This window comes from Nerophis lumbriciformis, linkage group LG03 (genome assembly GCF_033978685.3).
Source record: "Nerophis lumbriciformis linkage group LG03, RoL_Nlum_v2.1, whole genome shotgun sequence".
Lineage (NCBI taxonomy): Eukaryota > Metazoa > Chordata > Actinopteri > Syngnathiformes > Syngnathidae > Nerophis > Nerophis lumbriciformis.
The window spans coordinates 55,351,234-55,371,374 of record NC_084550.2 but is presented as its reverse complement, the minus strand read 5'-3'; the positions used below and the strand labels follow the sequence as shown (position 1 = coordinate 55,371,374).

The window sequence follows — 20,141 nt, the reverse complement described above, 5'->3', positions numbered from 1 at the left end:
CCAGCCGTGACTGGAGGGTAGGGCAGGTATAAATAGCAGCTGGCTAATTGACACCAGGTGTGGCCAGGTGCCAATCAGCCACAGCTGACGGGACACAGTACTCAGGGAGACAAACAGGAAACAGAACCAAAACAAGAGCGCTGACAGGAAATACTACACACACAGAGGAAAAACTAAAACACAACCAAACTGTCAGGGGCAAGCCTGGCAGAGCCATGACATTATGTTCTTTACAAGTGTATGTTGTCATGATCTGTGGTCTGGATTATGTTTTTGTTATTTTTTGTTAGATTTGGACTCTTTTAGTTCCTGTTTGCGCTCCCTTGTTTGTTTAGTTACCATGGCGACTTATTAGTTTCACCTGCCTCTGGTGTTCGGGACACACACCTGCTCTAATCAAGAAGACCATTATTTTAAGCCTGTCTTTGCCAGTCAGTCGGCCTGGCGCCATTGCTTAGTTCATGCTGCTCGTTCCATGTCTGATTCCACAGTTACGCTAGTTGCGCCATGCCATAGTTTGGTTAGTTGTTTTCATGTCTATAGTTTCATGTTTGGCTGCAAAGAGTGGTCAAGACGGCTCAGAAGATCATCGGCTGCCCTCTCCCCTCTCTGACGGACATCTACACCTCCCGCTGCCTCAACAGAGCCAGTGCCATCATCAAGGACAGCACCCACCCTGGCTCTGACCTGTTCCACCTGCTGCCCTCTGGGAAGCACTACAGGTGCATTAAAACCAAAACTAACAGGCTAAAGAACAGCTTCTTCCCCAGGGCCATAACCATCCTGAACGGACTGCCCCATTGTCCCTCATAACTGCCTTCTCTTCGGTGCAATAACCCATTCCACCAACCACCCTGTTTTTTTCATGTATATATTCATTTCACCCTATATTCATTGCACTTCTATATTTTTTATATTTTTATATATTTACACATTGTTTTTCTAGCATGCACACATTGCACTGTATGGAATGGCCTCAATCTCGTTAACCTGCGTAATGACAATAAAGCTGATTTTGATTCTGATTCTGATTCTGTTTCATGTTGTTTGTTTGTTTGCCTTAGCTTCCGCGTGCGACAGGCACGCTTGCCTTCGGGTTGTTTTCTGTTTTTTTGTACTTCGTTGAGTGTTAGTTGAATAATTAAATATGTTCCTACTTTCACGCCTTGTCTGGAATAGTCCGGTTGCTTCCCGGGGGAACAAACCTCGCAGTAAGCTGCGACCCCCCCTTTTGACCACGACTGTATATGACAATCCCTCTTTTTCAAACAATTGATCACAATAAGATTCCTAAATTGGAAGTTCATTTTCAAATATGTATTGTACCAATGTCAGGTTCAAACACTGATGACATCTATTAATCAGACAAGTAACAAGGACTCATGCAGAGACAGAATTCAATTTAGCTCATGAGGAGAACGCATGGAGCTGCACACTTAGTCACAGTCTCGCCCTACGCTCTAAGGTTCAGCTCCCGCGTCCCTCTTTTTATTCAGAGTTCCATAGTCAACATCACTGAGGCCGCCTCTAAAAGGAGTGGTCACATATATTATGCAAAGCAGGTCCAGGACGCACAATACGTGACGGAATGTACTGGGGGCCTTGTGATTTTACCTTGTCCCCGCTTCGTCTGCGTGTTGTCATCTTATCTTCGTTGAGGTCCTTGAAGTCTCTGCTTCGTCTGCGTGCTGTCATCTTATCTTCGTTGAGGTCGTTGAAGTCCTTGGCTGTTAGCGGGCTAAAACAAAGATAACATCTGTGACTGAGGCCACCCCTCAGACAAGAGGTTTTGTCCTTGCATGGATTAGAAAAGTCTAACTTGAGCACAATAGCTAATAACTAAAGCAATGGACTTTAAGCATACTACAGTTAGTGTGATAATATATACATAATTATTCCAACAACCAATCACACTGCTCTTCATCTGAACCTTTCAGGATTTTTTTTGGTCCTTGATGCTGAATCAAGAACTATTTAGATTTCCAATGATAAACAACAAGATTAAGTGGAAATTGTGAAGTTGGACGTTAAAATACAAGCATTTTTCTGTCTTTTAGAAATTCGTATTCACAAATGTTTTTTGTTTTTTTTTGTTCTCTCTTGATTTTAAATCATATGACGTACAAATGTTCCGAGCAGGCACAAGACGTCAAAACAACGTTGAGAATTTTTTGAATTAGGTCCTGACGTTGAGCAACACAAACATAACGTTGAATCAACATGCTTTTTGACGACGTTTAATCAATGTTGGGTTGTGACGTTGATTTGACCATTGAGATTTGGTCATTTTCCAAACCAATATTCTACAAAACAAATACAACTTTGAAACAACATGCTTTTTGACGACGTTTATTCAATGTCAGGTTGTGACCATTAAAATTTGGTCATTTCCCAACTTGTGTTGTACAGTATACCTGTACTAGTAAAGTACCACAGTACTAATGAACCACAAACAGTACTATACTCTGTTTGAAAAGTACCGGCTCCACATTTATTTATTTTTAACGGGCATGACGACGCGTTATGAACAGGGGAGCATGTTCGGCAGCGCACAATCACGGAGTACTTAAAAGCAAATTCATCAATCAATCAATCAATGTTTATTTATATAGCCCTAAATCACAAGTGTCTCAAAGGGCTGCACAAGCCACAACGACATCCTCGGTACAAAGCCCACATAAGGGCAAGGAAAAACTCACCCCAGTGGGACGTCGATGTGAATGACTAAGAGAAACCTTGGAGAGGACCACATATGTGGGTAACCCCCCCCTCTAAGGGAGGCCGAATGCAATGGATGTCGAGTGGGTCTGACATAATATTGTGAGAGTCCAGTCCATAGTGGATCCAACATAATAGTAAGAGTCCAGTCCATAGTGGGGCCAGCAGGACACCATCCCGAGCGGAGACGGGTCAGCAGCGCAGAGATGTTCCCATCCGATGCACAGGCAAGCGGTCCACCCCGGGTCCCAACCCCGGACAGCCAGCACTTCATCCATGGCCACCGGACCTGTGCCCCCTCCCTCCACAAGGGAGAGGGGAGCAGAGGAGAAAAAGAAAAGAAACGGCAGATCAACTGGTCTAAAAGGGGGGTCTATTTAAAGGCTAGAGTATACAAATTAGTTTTAAGATGGGACTTAAATGCTTCTACTGAGGTAGCATCTCTAACTGTTACCGGGAGGGCATTCCATAGTACTGGAGCCCGAATAGAAAACGCTCTATAGCCCGCAGACTTTTTTTGGGCTCTGGGAATCACTAATAAGCCGGAGTTCTTTGAACGCAGATTTCTTGCCGGGACATATGGTACAATGCAATCGACAAGATAGGACGGAGCTAGACCGTGTAGTATTTTATACGTAAGTAGTAAAACCTTAAAGTCGCATCGTAAGTGCACAGGAAGCCAGTGCAGGTGAGCCAGTATAGGCGTAATATGATCAAAACTTTCTTGTTCTTGTCAAAAGTCTAGCAGCTGCATTTTGTACCAATTGTAGTCTTTTAATGCTAGACATAGGGAGACCCGAAAATAATACGTTACAGTAGTCGAGACGAGACGTAACGAACGCATGAATAATGATCTCAGCGTCGCTAGTGGATAAAATAGAACGAATTTTAGCGATATTACGGAGATGAAAGAAGGCCGTTTTAGTAACACTCTTAATGTGTGACTCAAAGGAGAGAGTTGGGTCGAAGATAATACCCAGATTCTTTACTGAGTCGCTTTGTGTAATTGTTTGGTTGTCAAATGTAAAGGTGGTATTATTAAATAAATGTCGGTGTTTAGCAGGACCGATAATCAGCATTTCCGTTTTCTTAGTGTTTAGTTGCAAGAAGTTAGCGGACATCCATTGTTTAATTTCATTAAGACACGCCTCCAGCTGACTACAATCCGGCGTGTTGGTCAGCTTTAGGGGCATGTAGAGTTGGCTGTCATCAGCATAACAATGAAAGCTAACACCGTATTTGCGTTTGATGTCGCCTAGCGGCAGCATGTAAATACTAAGGAGTGCAGGGCCAAGAACCGAACCCTGAGGAACTCCGCACATTACCTTAACATAGTCCGAGGTCACATTATTATGGGAGACGCACTGCATCCTGTCAGTAAGATAAGAGTTAAACCACAACAAGGCTAAGTCTGACATACCAATACGTGTTTTGATACGCTCTAATAAAATATTATGATCGACGGTATCGAAAGCAGCGCTAAGATCAAGAAGCAGCAACATAGATGACGCATCAGAATCCATCGTTAGCAGTAGATCATTAGTCATTTTTGCGAGGGCTGTCTCCGTAGAGTGATTTGCCCTGAAACCGGATTGAAAAGGTTCACAGAGATTGTTAGACACTAAGTGTTCATTTAGCTGCTGTGCGACAATTTTTTCGAGGATTTTCGAAATAAAGGGAAGGTGGGACACCGGTCGGTAGTTTACCATGAGGTCAGGATCAAGGTTAGGTCTTTTGAGCAGAGGATGAATAACCGCTTTCTTGAATGCTAGGGGAACAGTGCCAGAGGAAAGTGATAAGTTTATAATATTTAGCACTGATGGACCTAATAATACAAAAAGCTCCTTGATAAGTTTCCCAGGAAGTGGGTCAAGTAAACATGTTGTTTGTTTTATCCCACTTACACGCCGTAATAGTTCCTCTAATGTTATTTCATCAAAAAGAGAGAGACTATTTTGTATTGCAGTATCCGTCGTAGATACAGTTGTATCTGTGTTAATAGAACCCAGTTGTAGCTGGGATGCGTTGTCTTTAATCTCCTTTCTAATGAGTTCAATTTTCTTATTAAAGAAATTCATAAAGTCATCTGCCGAGTGGGTGGAGCTATTGGGAGGAGTCCCTTGTTGGGTTAGCGATGCTACTGTACTAAACAAAAATGTAGGGTCGTTTTTCTTGAGGCGGATGAGATTTGAGTAATATTTAGCTTTAGCTAAGGAAAGCATGCGTTTATACGATATTAAACTATCACTCCATGCTTGATGGAAAACCTCAAGCTTGTCTTGTATTTTGTTACTTGCCGTATTTTGGTTAAAGTTCCTTCCCAGCGCTCTTATTTTCGTAGCCCGCTTCCTGTATTGGCATTTCTAGCTGTAGCTTTACCTCTATTAGGAACCCCGGTGTCCTTACTAGTCCCTGATTGCCAATTAGGAGAATGTATTATCCAGCCTTGTCCGTTGGCCAGCCCTGGTTCATCGTTGTATGTTTGTTGGCACTGTTGGTGTATTTCTGCCTGATAGCTGAAAAAAAAGATGTTTCCATTTATTAGCCACACCGGACTATAAGCCACAGATATAAACGTTGTGGAATGGGTTATTCACACAGTAAATGTTTATGTACATACCTTAATTGTTTCCAAATGGTGTCTGTAATACGGCAGTGAAATGGACGATCCTAATCGACCCACAAGCTGCGGAAGCTAGCTCTCCAATCAGCTAAACAGACCCAATAATTCCACGGGGACAGTTTGGTGAATTAAGTGAGGAATTTGTGAAACTGAAACAATACAAAATGAATAAGTAAATAATGCTAACACAAACAACAACTTAGCATATTAGCTAATGCTAAAGCTAGCTCTCCAATCAGCACAATCACAGAGTACTTACAAGCAGACACAGTGTGTGGACAGAAAAGGGAGAACGGACGCATTTTGGCTTAAAAAGTAACGATAAAGGTGAAGTTATAACACTGAAACGCCCTCAGGAAGAGGTGCTTTAAGACATGGCTAGCTAGCTAGTGGCTAAAGTCCAGCCGCGGTCGGCAGTGTTTTAGCTACTTCTAAATCACTAATCTTCGCCTCCATGGCGACAAATAAAGTAAGTTTCTTACAAGTATCATCCCTGCAGGACGAGGAATAGCTAAACATGCTTCACTACACACCGTAGCTCACCGCCGTCACAATGTAAACAAACGCCATTAGTGGATCTACACCTGACATCCATTGTAATGATACCAAGTACAGGAACGTATCAAGTCGATACTACTATGATTACGTCGATATTTTTTGGCATCACAACATCTTCTTTCGTTTTTTTAGAATGTATATTATGTTTATAAACTCAGAAAATATGTCCCTAGACACATGAGGACTTTGAATATGACCAATGTATCATCCTGTAACTGTCATGACTGGGTCCTGGGGTTTAGTTTTTCTAGAAGGCAACGGAAAGTTGGCTCGGGCGAGACGGGAATGTAAGTACATGATTTATTTAATATATCAAAAAAAACGAAAAGCACGCACAGTGGCGGAGAACAAACTATGAAACCAAAAGACTATAGTATTAATAAACAAAAACTCACTTGGCTTGGACAAAAGTAGCAGCATGAAGGATGGACATGAAAACAAGTGTCAGGAATGTACAGAGCATAAATGTGAGATGTCGCCAGAACGACAAACTGAAAACAATGAACTTAAATACTATAGACATGAGTAGTGAAAGCAGGTGCGTGACTCAAAACATGAAACAGGTGCGTGACGTGACAGGTGAAAACTAATGGTTGCTATGGTGACAAAACAAAACAAAATTGCACAAAAAGTCCAAAAACAAAACCGAACCTGACTAAAACAAAACATGATCACACAGACATGACAGTAACGACTTGGTATCGGATTGATACCCAAATTTGTGGTATCATCCAAAACTAATGTAACGTATCCAAACAACAGAAGAATAAGTGATTATTACATTTTAACAGAAGTGTAGATAGAACATGTTAAAAGAGAAAGGAAGCAGATATTAACAGTAAATGAACAAGTATATTAATAATTCATTTTTTACCACTTGTCCTTAATAATGTTGACAAAATAATAGAATGGAAAATGTCACAATATGTTACTGCATATGTCAGCAGACTAAATTAGGAGCATTTGTTTGCTGACTAACTACTAAAAGACAAGTTGTATTGTATTTTTCACTATTTTATTTAAGGACAAACTTGCAATAAGAAACATATGTTTATTGTACCCTAAGATTTTTTGTTAAAATAAAGCCAATAATGCAATTTTTGTGGTCCCCTTTATTTAGAAAAGTACCGAAAAGTATCGAAATAATTTTAGTACCGGTACCAAAATATTGGTATCGTTACAACACTACTGTAATGATACCAAGTACAATAGCGTATCAAGTCGATACTACTATGATTACGTCGATATTTTTTGGCATCACAACATCTTCTTTCGTTTTCTTAAAATGTATATTATGTTTATAAAGTCAGGAAATATGTCCCTGGACACATGAGGACTTTGAATATGACCAATGTATGATCCTGTAACGACTTGGTATCGGATTGATACCCAAATTTGTGGTATCATCCAAAACTAATGTAAAGTATCAAACAACAGAAGAATAAGTAATTATTACATTCTAACAGAAGTGTAGATAGAACATGTTAAAAGAGAAAGTAAGCAGATATTAACAGTAAATGAACAAGTAGATTAATAATTCATTTTCTACCACTTGTCCTTAATAATGTTGACAAAATAATAGAATGATAAATGACACAAATATGTTACTGCATATGTCAGCAGACTAAATTAGGAGCATTTGTTTGCTTACTAACTACTAAAGACAAGTTGTATTGTATTTGTCACTATTTTATTTAAGGACAAACTTGCCATAAGAAACATATGTTTAATGTACCCTAAGATTTTTTTCTTAAAATAGAGCCAATAATGCAATTTTATGTGGTCCCCTTTATTTAGAAAAGTACCGAAAAGTATCGAAATAATTTTAGTACCGGTACCAAAATATTGGTATCATTACAACACTACTGTAATGATAATAAGTACAATAGTGGATCAAGTCGATACTACTATGATTACGTCAATATTTTTTGGCATCACAACATCTTCTTTAGTTTTTGTAAAATGTATATTATGTTTATAAACTCAGGAAATATGTTCCTGGTCACATGAGGACTTTGAATATGACCAATGTATGATCCTGTAACTACTTGGTATCGGATTGATACCCAAATGTGTGGTATCATCCAAAACTAATGTAACGTATCCAAACAACAGAAGAATAAGTGATTATTACATTTTAACAGAAGTGTAGATAGAACATGTTAAAAGAGAAAGGAAGCAGATATTAACAGTAAATGAACAAGTAGATTAATAATTAATTTTCTACCACTTGTCCTTAATAATGTTAACAAAATAATAGAATGGAAAATGACACAATATGTTACTGCATATGTCAGCAGCTAAATTAGGAGCATTTGTTTGTTTACTTACTAATAAAAGACAAGTTGTCTAGTATGTTCACTATTTTATTTAAGGACAAACTTGCAATAAGAAACATATGTTTAATGTACCCTAAGATTTTTTCTTAAAATAAAGCCAATAATGCAATTTTATGTGGTCCCCTTTATTTAGAAAAGTACCGAAAAGTATCGAAATAATTTTAGTACCGGTACCAAAATATTGGTATTGTTACAACACTACTGTAATGATACCAAGTACAATAGCGTATCAAGTCGATACTACTATGATTACGTCGATATTTTTTGGCATCACAACATCTTCTTTAGTTTTTTTAAAATGTATATTATGTTTATAAATTCAGGAAATATGTTCCTGGACACATGAGGACTTTGAATATGACCAATGTATGATCCTGTAACGACTTGGTATCGCATTGATACCCAAATTTGTGGTATCATCCAAAACTAATGTAAAGCATCCAAAGAACAGAAGAATAAGTGATTATTACATTTTAACAGAAGTGTAGATAGAACATGTTAAAAGAGAAAGTAAGCAGATATTAACAGTAAATGAACGAGTAGATTAATAATTAATTTCCTACCACTTGTCCTTAATAATGTTGACAAAATAATAGAATGGAAAATGACACAATATGTTACTGCATATGTCAGCAGCTAAATTAGGAGCATATGTTTGTTTACTTACTAATAAAAGACAAGTTGTCTTGTATGTTCACTATTTTATTTAAGGACAAACTTGCAATAAGAAACATATGTTTAATGTACCCTAAGATTTTTTGTTAAAATAAAGCCCATCCATCCATCCATCTTCTTCCGCTTATCCGAGGTCGGGTCGCGGGGGCAGCAGCCTAAGCAGGGAAGCCCAGACTTCCCTCTCCCCAGCCACTTCGTCCAGCTCCTCCCGGGGGATCCCGAGGCGTTCCCAGGCCAGCCGGGAGACATAGTCTTCCCAACGTGTCCTGGGTCTTCCTCGTGGCCTCCTACCGGTCGGACATGCCCTAAACACCTCCTTAGGGAGGCGTTCGGGTGACATCCTGACCAGATGCCCGAACCACCTCATCTGGCTCCTCTCGATGTGGAGGAGCAGCGGCTTTACTTTGAGCTCCCCCCGGATGACAGAGCTTCTCACCCTATCTCTAAGGGAGAGCCCCGCCACCCGGCGGAGGAAACTCATTTCGGCCGCTTGTACCCGTGATCTTGTCCTTTCGGTCATAACCCAAAGCTCATGACCATAGGTGAGGATGGGAACGTACATCGACCGGTAAATTGAGAGCTTTGCCTTCCGGCTCAGCTCCTTCTTCACCACAACGGTTCGATACAGCGTCCGCATTACTGAAGACGCCGCACCGATCCGCCTGTCGATCTCACGATCCACTCTTCCCTCACTCGTGAACAAGACTCCGAGGTACTTGAACTCCTCCATTTGGGGCAAGATCTCCTCCCCAACCCGGAGATGGCACTCCACCCTTTTCCAGGCGAGAACCATGGACTCGGACTTGGAGGTGCTGATTCTCATCCCAGTCGCTTCACACTCAGCTGCGAACCGATCCAGTGAGAACTGAAGATCCTGGCCAGATGAAGCCATCAGGACCAAATCATCTGCAAAAAGCAGAGACCTAATCCTGCAGCCACCAAACCGGATCCCCTCAACGCCTTGACTGCGCCTAGAAATTCTGTCCATAAAAGTTATGAACAGAATCGGTGACAAAGGGCAGCCTTGGCGGAGTCCAACCCTCACCGGAAACGTGTCCGACTTACTGCCGGCAATGCGAACCAAGCTCTGACACTGATCATACAGGGAGCGGACCGCCACAATCAGACAGTCCGAAACCCCATACTCTCTGAGCACTCCCCACAGGACTTCCCGAGGGACACGGTCGAATGCCTTCTCCAAGTCCACAAAGCACATGTAGACTGGTTGGGCAAACTTCCATGCACCCTCAAGGACCCTGCCGAGAGTATAGAGCTGGTCCACAGTTCCACGACCAGGACGAAAACCACACTGTTCCTCCTGAATCCGAGGTTCGACTATCCGGCGTAGCCTCCTCTCCAGTACACCTGAATAGACCTTACCGGGAAGGCTGAGGAGTGTGATCCCACGATAGTTAGAACACACCCTCCGGTTCCCCTTTTTAAAGAGAGGAACCACCACCCCGGTCTGCCAATCCAGAGGCACTGCCCCCGATGTCCACGCGATGCTGCAGAGTCTTGTCAACCAAGACAGCCCTACAGCATCCAGAGCCTTAAGGAACTCCGGGCGGATCTCATCCACCCCCGGGGCCTTGCCACCGAGGAGCTTTTTAACTACCTCAGCAACCTCAGCCCCAGAAATAGGAGAGCCCACCACAGATTCCCCAGGCACTGCTTCCTCATAGGAAGACGTGTTGGTGGGATTGAGGAAGTCTTCGAAGTATTCCCTCCACCGATCCACAACTTCCGCAGTCGAGGTCAGCAGAACACCATCCGCACCATACACGGTGTTGGTAGTGCACTGCTTCCCCTTCTTGAGGCGGCGGATGGTTGTCCAGAATCGCTTTGAAGCCGTCCGGAAGTCGTTTTCCATGGCTTCCCCGAACTCCTCCCATGTCCGAGTTTTTGCCTCCGCGACCGCTGAAGCCGCACACCGCTTGGCCTGTCGGTACCCGTCCGCTGCCTCAGGAGTCCCATGAGCCAAAAGAACCCGATAGGACTCCTTCTTCAGCTTGACGGCATCCCTCACCGCCGGTGTCCACCAACGGGTTCTAGGATTACCGCCACGACAGGCACCAACTACCTTGCGGCCACAGCTCCAATCAGCCGCCTCGACAATAGAGGTGCGGAACATGGTCCACTCGGACTCAATGTCCAGCACCTCCCTCGTGACATGTTCAAAGTTCTTCCGGAGGTGGGAATTGAAACTCTCTCTGACAGGAGACTCTGCCAGACGTTCCCAGCAAACCCTCACAATGCGTTTGGGCCTGCCAGGTCTGTCCGGCATCCTCCCCCACCATCGCAGCCAACTCACCACCAGGTGGTGATCGGTAGAAAGCTCCGCCCCTCTCTTCACCCGAGTGCCCAAAACATGAGGCCGCAAATCCGATGACACAACTACAAAGTCGATCATAGAACTGCGGCCTAGGGTGTCCTGGTGCCAAGTGCACATATGGACACCCTTATGCTTGAACATGGTGTTCGTTATGGACAATCCGTGACGGGCACAAAAGTCCAATAACAAAACACCACTTGGGTTCAGATCCGGGCGGCCATTCTTTCCAATCACGCCTCTCCAGGTTTCACTGTCGTTGCCAATATGAGCGTTGAAGTCCCCCAGTAGAACGAGGGAATCACCCGGGGGAGCACTCTCAAGTACTCCCTCGAGTGAATCCAAAAAGGGTGGGTACTCTGAGCTGCTGTTTGGCGCGTAAGCGCAAACAACAGTCAGGACCCGTCCCCCCACCCGAAGGCGGAGGGAAGCTACCCTCTCGTCCACCGGGTTGAACTCCAACATGCAGGCTCTGAGCCGGGGGGCAACAAGAATTGCCACCCCAGCCCGTCGCCTCTCACTGCTGGCAACGCCAGAGTGGAAGAGAGTCCAGCCCCTCTCGAGAGAACTGGTTCCAGAGCCCTTGCTGTGCGTCGAGGTGAGTCCGACTATATCCAACCGGAACTTCTCTACCTCGCGCACTAGCTCAGGCTCCTTCCCCCCCAGCGAGGTGACGTTCCGCGTCCCAAGAGCTAGCTTCTGTAGCCGAGGATCGGACCGCCAAGTGCCCTGCCTTCGGCTACCGCCCAGCTCACATTGCACCCGACCTCTATGGCCCCTGCTATGGGTGGTGAGCCCATTGGAGGGGGGACCCACGTTGCCTCTTCGGGCTGTGCCCGGCTGGGCCCCATGGGGACAGGCCCGACCACCAGGCGCTCGCCATCGTGCCCCAACTCCGGGCCTGGCTCCGGAGGGGGGCCCCGGTGACCCGCGTCCGGGCGAGGGAAATCTGAGTCTCGGTTCTTGCATTTCCATAGAAGTCTTCGAGCTGCTCTTTGTCTGATCCCTCACCTAGGACCTGTTTGTCTTGGGAGACCCTACCAGGGGGCATGGAAGCCCCCGGACAACATAGCTCCTAGGATCATTGGGACACGCAAACTCCTCTACCACGTTAAGGTGGCAGCTCATAAAGCCAATAATGCAATTTTTTTGTGGTCCCCTTTAGTTAGAAAAGTACCGAAAAGTATCAAAATCATTTAGTATTGGTATCGGGACAACATTACCTTCTTATATCTGGGGGGGAAAAAAAGAAGGCAAACCCCTGCGCCCTCGTCGTTGACCTTCCATCAGCAGTTCCGGAAATGTTATCAAAAGACGTTAGCCCGGGTTTGTTTACATACCAGGCTGCCGGCATTGAAGGTTCAGCTGGCGGGATGAAACGAGCAAAGTGAACTCTAGACCCGCTTCTGGCTGTCTGAGAATGTGAGATGATAAAGAATATTTTGTCACGTTTGTCAAAAACCTGCTTTATCTACACCCCAGGCCACAAATCCTAATCGTCAGACTACTTTGTGTGCGTGCTTGTCGGTTTTACCCGTCAGTACGAAAGCCTCGCTTGTCTTTTTGAATTTCTGGTAGTGGATCTTGGCACCTTCACAGATCATTTCATGTCGCAAAACAAAGAAAGCGCAACGCTTAAATCATTAATGGCGCAGCCCAGACGGCCTTGTTTCGCCGATTGTTTCGCTGCGTCGTATTGACGCCTTAGCACGGGGATAACGTGTCCTACTTGGAGCGACGTAAGAACAACAACCCACTTGATCATTTTTCATCACTGCGCAAAAAAATAAATAACTTGATCGTGTAGTTCCTGGACGGCTGCATGTCAGCTGGAGTTTAGGGGTCCCAAAGCGGGCGGCAGCCTGACACCAGCAACAGGGACAAATGTCACACTTTAGTCTGATCACTGGCAGATCTGGAGCATTTTTTTTTTTGCAGTTTTAAATCTTTTGCCTTCTGTGCTGCTGCTTCCCCTCTCACTCTTTCTCTCCGGCTGGCTGGCTGCAGCTTTGCCTGTTTGCTCTTGCATTATTTAGGCACCGGAGGCTGGAGATTTATACGCGCTAGACAGCAGATATTAGCCTTAGTCTCCAGAAGACCAGATGGCCAATCAATATTTCTCCAGCCATTAATGGGCCCGTGAAGTCGGGAGATCTGTTATTTAAAAACGAGGCAGCAATACGATTGCATATAAAAGTAGCAGACAGGAGAGTGGAGCTCTCATGGTCATATTTTTGACGCCTTTATTCCCCGCTCCCCCCCCTCTGCTCACTCCTCGTCTTTATCTCCTTTCTCCGACTGCACTGCAAAAACTGAAATCAAAGTTAGATTAAATATCTCAAATAAGGATGATATATGCTTATTTTCTGTCTGATAAGATAATTCTTCTCACTAAACAGATTTTATGTTAGAGCAGAGGTGTCAAACTCAAACACAGAGTGGGCCAAAATTTAAAACTGAACAATGTCATGACTTGGTCCTGGGTGTTTGCTTTTCCGGAATGCAACGGAAAGTTGGCTCGGGCGAGACGGGAATGAAAATACATGATTTATTTAATATATCAAAATAAAGTACAAACGAAAAGCGCGCACAGTGGCGGAGAACAAACTATGAAACCAAAAGACTATAGCAAAAAAAAGTACAAATGAAAAGCGCGCACAGTGGCGGAGAACAAACTATGAAACCAAAAGACTATAGCATTAATAAACAAAACTTACTTGGCATGGACTAAAAGGAGCAGCATGAACGATGGACATGAAATCAAGTGTCAGAAATGTGCAGAGCATAATTGTGGGGTGTCACCAGAAAGACAAACTGAAAACAATGAACTTAAATACTACAGACATGATTAACGAAAACAGGTGTGTGACTCAAAACGTGAAACAGGTGCGTGACGTGACAGGTGAAAACTAATGGGTTGCTATGGTGACAAACAAGAGTGCACAATGAGTCCAAACGTGGAACAGGTGAAACTAATGGGTAATCATGGAAACAAGACAAGGGAGTGAAAAGCCAGAAACTAAAGAGTCCAATAACTAAACAAAACATGACTAAAACAAAACATGATTACACAGACATGACAAACAAAGCCGATGGCCAAGGTTGAACAAATTAACCTTTAAAGGGGAACATTATCACCAGACCTATGTAAGCGTCAATATATACCTTGATGTTGCAGAAAAAAGACCATATATTTTTTTAACCGATTTCCGAACTCTAAATGGGTGAATTTTGGCGAATTAAACGCCTTTCTATTATTCGCTCTTGGAGCATCGGGAAGCAATCCGCCATTTTCTCAAACACCGAGTCAAATCAGCTGTTATTTTCCGTTTTTTCGACTGTTTTCCGTACCTTGGAGACATCATGCCTCGTCGGTGTGTTGTCAGAGGGTGTAACAACACGAACAGGGACGGACTCAAGTTGCACCAGTGGCCCAAAGACGCGAAAGTGGCAAGAAATTGGACGTTTGTTCCGCACACTTTACCGACGAAAGCTATGCTACGACAGAGATGGCAAGAATGTGTGGATATCCTGCGACACTCAAAGCAGATGCATTTCCAACGATAAAGTCAAAGAAATCTGCCGCCAAACCCCCATTGAATCTGCCGGAGTGTGTGAGCAATTCAGGGACAAAGGACCTCGGTAGCACGGCAAGCAATGGCGGCAGTTTGTTCCCGCAGACGAGCGAGCTAAACCCCCTGGATGTCTTGGCTCACACCGTCCCTTATGCCACCGAAGATGATCAAGAGAAGAATATCGACCCTAGCTTCCCTGGCCTGCTGACATCAACTCCAAAACTGGACAGATCAGCTTTCGGGAAAGAGCGCGGACGAGGGTATGTCTACAGAATATATTAATTGATGAAAATTGGGCTGTCTGCACTCTCAAAGTGTATGTTGTTGCCAAATGTATTTCATATGCTGTAAACTTAGTTCATAGTTGTTAGTTTTCTTTAATGCCAAACAAACACATACCAATCGTTGGTTAGAAGGCGATCGCCGAATTCGTCCTCGCTTTCTCCCGTGTCGCTGGCTGTCGTGTCGTTTTCGTCGGTTTCGCTTGCATACGGTTCAAACCGATATGGCTCAATAGCTTCAGTTTCTTCCTCAATTTCGTTTTCGCTACCTGCCTCCACACTACAACCATCCGTTTCAATACATGCGTAATCTGTTGAATCGCTTAAGCCGCTGAAATCCGAGTCTGAATCCGAGCTAATGTCGCTATAGCTTGCTGTTCTATGCGCCATGTTTGTTTGTGTTGGCATCACTGTGTGACGTCACAGGAAAATGGACGGGTGTATATAACGATGGTTAAAATCAGGCACTTTGAAGCTTTTTTTAGGGATATTGCGTGATGGGTAAAATTTTAAAAAAAAATTCGAAAAATAAAATAAGCCACTGGGAACTGATTTTTAATGGTTTTAACCCTTCTGAAATTGTGATAATGTTCCCCTTTAACGTACTCTACGAGCTATCGTCACGTCTGCTTTTCATCCATTCTAACATCGTTCAGACCCCGTCACGAGATATGTGCGGCTTCTGTACGCACACACGAGCGAATGCAACGCATACTTCATCAACAGCCATACAGGTTGCACTGAGGGTACCAGTATAAAAAACTTTAACACTGTTAGAAATACACGCCACACTGTGAATCTACGCCAAACAAGAATGACAAACACATTTCGGGAGAACATCCGCACCGTAACACAACATAAACACAACAGAACAAATACCCAGAATCCTCTGCAGCACTAACTCTTCCGGGACGCTACATAATACACCCCCGCTACCACCAAACCCCCCAAATTACACGGCGGGCCAAATTTGGCCCGCGGGCCAGAGTTTGACACCCATGTGTTAGAGTGTTTTACTTGTTTTAAAGGTTTTGGTCCTAAATGATCTCAGTAAGATATTACAGCTTGTTGCTGAAATTTGATGACCTACAGTATATTGAGTAAAACATGCTTGAAACTAGAATATCAACTGATGCAAAGCTGTGTCATTAACACTCGCAAGTATAAAACTACTTTTTTAAAGTAATAATTTCTTACTTCAAACATGAAAAAAAAAAAATCATGATGCCGAGCGCATATCATTATGTCAAGATAATGACACTAGCATTTATTTAATTTAAGAATATTTTTTAACATATTGAGCAAAAGGTCCCTTTTTTTCTACCAAGAAAAGTGCACTTGTTATTAGTGAGAATATACTTATTTTAAGGTATTTTAGGGTTCATTGAGGTTTGCTAATTTTACTTGTTTTGGAAAGTCTTGACAAGCCGAATTTTCTTGTTCTTGTTCTAGCACAACTTCCGTTTTACCTTTGCTTAGCTTTAACAAATTCTGAGCCAACTAGGGCTTGACGTCTTTTAAGCACTTGAGTAAGGGTGTCAGTGGGGTATTCTAATTTTTGGAGATTGGCAAATATATTTGGCAGTCATCTGCATAAAAATGATAAAACATGCCATGCTTTTTGAATATTGCAACAAGTCGGATGATATCGTGTCCAAACAGGATGGACCCAAGAATTGATCCTTAGGGGACTCCACAGTCGGGGGTTGGGGATGACGTAAACTACCCAAATCTTATACAGAAACTTGGCAGGTAAGACTTAAACCACTTCAGAGCAGTCCGCCTGACACCCACACAGTCTTCGAATCAAGATAAAAAAAATTGTGTTATATATCATCAGAATCAGAATCAGAAATACTTTATTAATCCTAGAGGGAAATTAAGATTTTCAGTACAATCCTATTCAAGAGCAGACACACATTACAGGGAGACAGAACAGGATCGCTGACGGGTCTGGGGTGGGGGGAGCATGGCCAGAGACAGGAGCAGACCCAACAAAGCAACCAACCTCGGCCGCCCACCAACTCTCGGCCAGTGTCCAGTCCGCATGGATGAGCGAGGATGCTTCTAAGGCAGTGGTTTTTAACCTTGTTAGAGGTAGCGAACCCCACCAGTATCATATGAGCATTCACCAAACCCTTCTTTAGTGAAAAATAAAATGTTGGTTTTTTTTCAAATTCAAGACAAAGTTATATGTTTTTGGTAACATTATAGTATGGGGAACATATTCTAAGTAACAAAGACTTCATTGAGAGTTTTTTGGACACTAGGGGAACATATTCTAAGTAACAAATACTTAATTTAGAGTTATTTGGTTAGGGTTAGGGTTAGAGGGTTAGGGTTATAATAAGGCCTTGCCGAATAAGGCATTAATAAGTACTTAATAATGACTAGTTAAGAACCAATATGTTACTAATTTACATGTTAATAAGCAACTAATTAATGGTGAATATGTTCCCCATACTAAAGTATTACCATGTTTTTTTACTGGTGCACAAAATGAACCGTGCATGAACATCACCTTGTTCAAAGAACAAAACCAACACAGTGCATAAACTCATAACAAATTACACACCTGCAAATCAGTGTGACTTCTGCTGTTGCCGTATCCGTTATACACCGATAGGGAGAAGTTTTTGTTTACACGATGAGTCGGGTGTGTTTTGACCTCCGCCGAACCCCTGAGCCCGACTCACCGAACCCCTAGGGTTCGATCGAACCCAGGTTAAGAACCACTGGTTTGAGGAGACCGAGGTGTCCGATACCTGCTCATTCAGCCAAGACACTGTGAAGCTTGTCCGTCCCTGTCTCTTCATGGAAATCAATGTCAATAAAAAAAAAGAAATATGGTTAAACCCCGCCTCACCTCAGAACCCCATCATCATAAACACACAAACAGTTAAAACAGTTGACACTTTTAAATACCTGGGCGTAACCTTGGACAATAAACTCACCTTTGATCAGCACACCACGGACATTCAAAAAAGAAGTCAACAAAGACAGTCAGCCATCCGAAAACTTAAAGGACTATACGTTGCACCTCATCTCCTGTTATTACTTTACCAAAGCATTGTTCAACCCATCCTTCTGTACTGTTCCACATGTTTTTTTCACCATGCTTTCTGTAACCAACCGGACCAAACTCACACGCACTACAAACATAGCAGCTAAAATCATCGGCCTACCCACACCCAACATTTCAGACTTAAACCACAGGTCCATCACCCGACTGGCAAAAACAATAGTCCAGGATATCACTCACCCACTACACCAATACATCATCCCACTACCATCAGGGCGCAGGTACAGAACTATCAAATTCCGGAGGGCCCGCCTCAGGAAAAGCCTTATCTCTGCAGCTATAGCCGCCCTTAACAGCAGGCCCGGCCGACCTGTCTGACAAGCCTGTAAATGTGTGTTAGTCATGTATGATGTCTTTTTGTTATTTTGTTTTGTGATGTGTAATGTCTAGTGTTTAAATGTACGGCAGTGACAATGAATTTCCCCAAGGGAACCAATAAATCTAAATCTAAAAAATCTAAATACGCATCTCCTCCAGTCTCTCCAAACTGACTCTGGTGGGGTAGAGACCCAGCAGCTGGTCTCCATGGCCAATAAGCTCCCGGGAGGCATATCCAGAAGTTCACAAAAAAGCATTATGTCATGATCCGTCACCCGGGTCATGGTATGATTTATGTTTGGTAGTTTTCCTGTTTTAGTCTGTTTCCTGGGTGCACCCTCTTTCCCTGTTTACTGTTGGTTTCCATGGGCACTGATTCTCCTCACCTGTCTTTGTTTAGCAATTAGTGTTCCCACCAGGTGTTTTGGTTAATCACTCCCCTTTATAGTTTCCTGTCACCCAGCATTAGTTGCTGGGTCAATGTTTGCTATAGGCAACAATTACGTTCTCCTGATTTTTCTCCACACTAGCATTCCTCGTTTTTCACCCTTGGTGACATTTTGGTTTTTTTTTAGCTCCACGCTTGATAGCGTCCTCCTGTGACGATCTGTCACTTCATTTCTGTTTGTTTCCTTGTTTTTGTATTTACTTCGCATCAGTGCTCTTATTTTGTTCCATTTCCTGTTTGTCTCTGAGCACTGTTTGATCACTCACCTGCCGTTGATTGGCAGGCGGTGCACACCTGCTGCCTTGTCTCGAGCACTGCTCAGTGCTCGAAGATCCTGTGAGGAACTCGCATGGCTGCAGTTTTTGAGACCCCAAGATGCAGGAACCAGCAGAAAATGAACAGGTAAGATGATCTTTATTATCATCAACAGAAATGAAGCAGTCTTGCACATAAACGTTCCACAACATAAAGCGATCAAAGTCATTTCACCGCCAGGATAGCTTCCGGTGTCGGCCGACCTCGTCTCACAAGATGTAGTTTCTCTTAAGTATCCTTCTTGAAAATGGCCTTGCAAATATATATCTGCCACCTAATCAACGTTTTGCTTTCGTTCTTTGTGAGTACCGGCATTGGCGTTGTTAGGCCTATTTTAGGGGGGCTCAAGCCCCCCTAAAATATTTTTAAGCCCCCCTAAATAATTTGGTGTTTTATATATATATATATATATATATATATTTTTTTTAAATTTTATTATTATTATTTTTTTTTTTTTACAAATACATGCTGACATATTCATTATAAAGAGGCCCGAATATGAGTTTAAATAAATAATCATATAAACTGTCATTATTCACTCAGTTTCCCCTCACTTTATAGCCTAAATCACCAAAAATGATTCCCGGGCGCGGCACCGCTGCTGCCCACTGCTCCCCTCACCTCCCAAGGGGTGATCAAGGGGATGGGTCAAATGCAGAGGACAAATTTCACCACACCTAGTGTGTGTGTGTGACAATCATTGGTACTTTAAGGTAGAGAGCCCCTTTAGTGTGTCGGTATCCAATCCATTCCACTTGTTCATATAGAAAATACCCACATCGCTCAAAATCCAGTCCGCATTTTCTCTGCGACCTTGCTTGCGGTCCTTGGACTTGTTCATATAGAAAACGCCTACATCACTCTTGTAGAATCTATATAA

At 43.2% G+C, this 20,141-nt stretch overlaps 1 long non-coding RNA gene across 2 annotated transcripts in view; it reads right to left on the bottom strand.

The window, feature by feature from the left end:
* The window catches only part of LOC133576344 (uncharacterized), a 99,669-nt gene that overhangs the window by 25,218 nt on the left and 54,310 nt on the right, over positions 1–20,141 (bottom strand). Inside the window, exons 3-5 of one of the 2 annotated variants that reach the window (XR_009811621.2) lie at positions 5,339–5,490; positions 5,098–5,234; positions 1,615–1,738 (exon numbers count right to left, since the gene is read on the bottom strand). This is a non-coding gene — a long non-coding RNA (uncharacterized lncRNA). The remainder of the gene's footprint in view (positions 1–1,614; positions 1,739–5,097; positions 5,235–5,338; positions 5,491–20,141) is intronic. The other variant, XR_009811620.2, reaches the window with a different exon arrangement.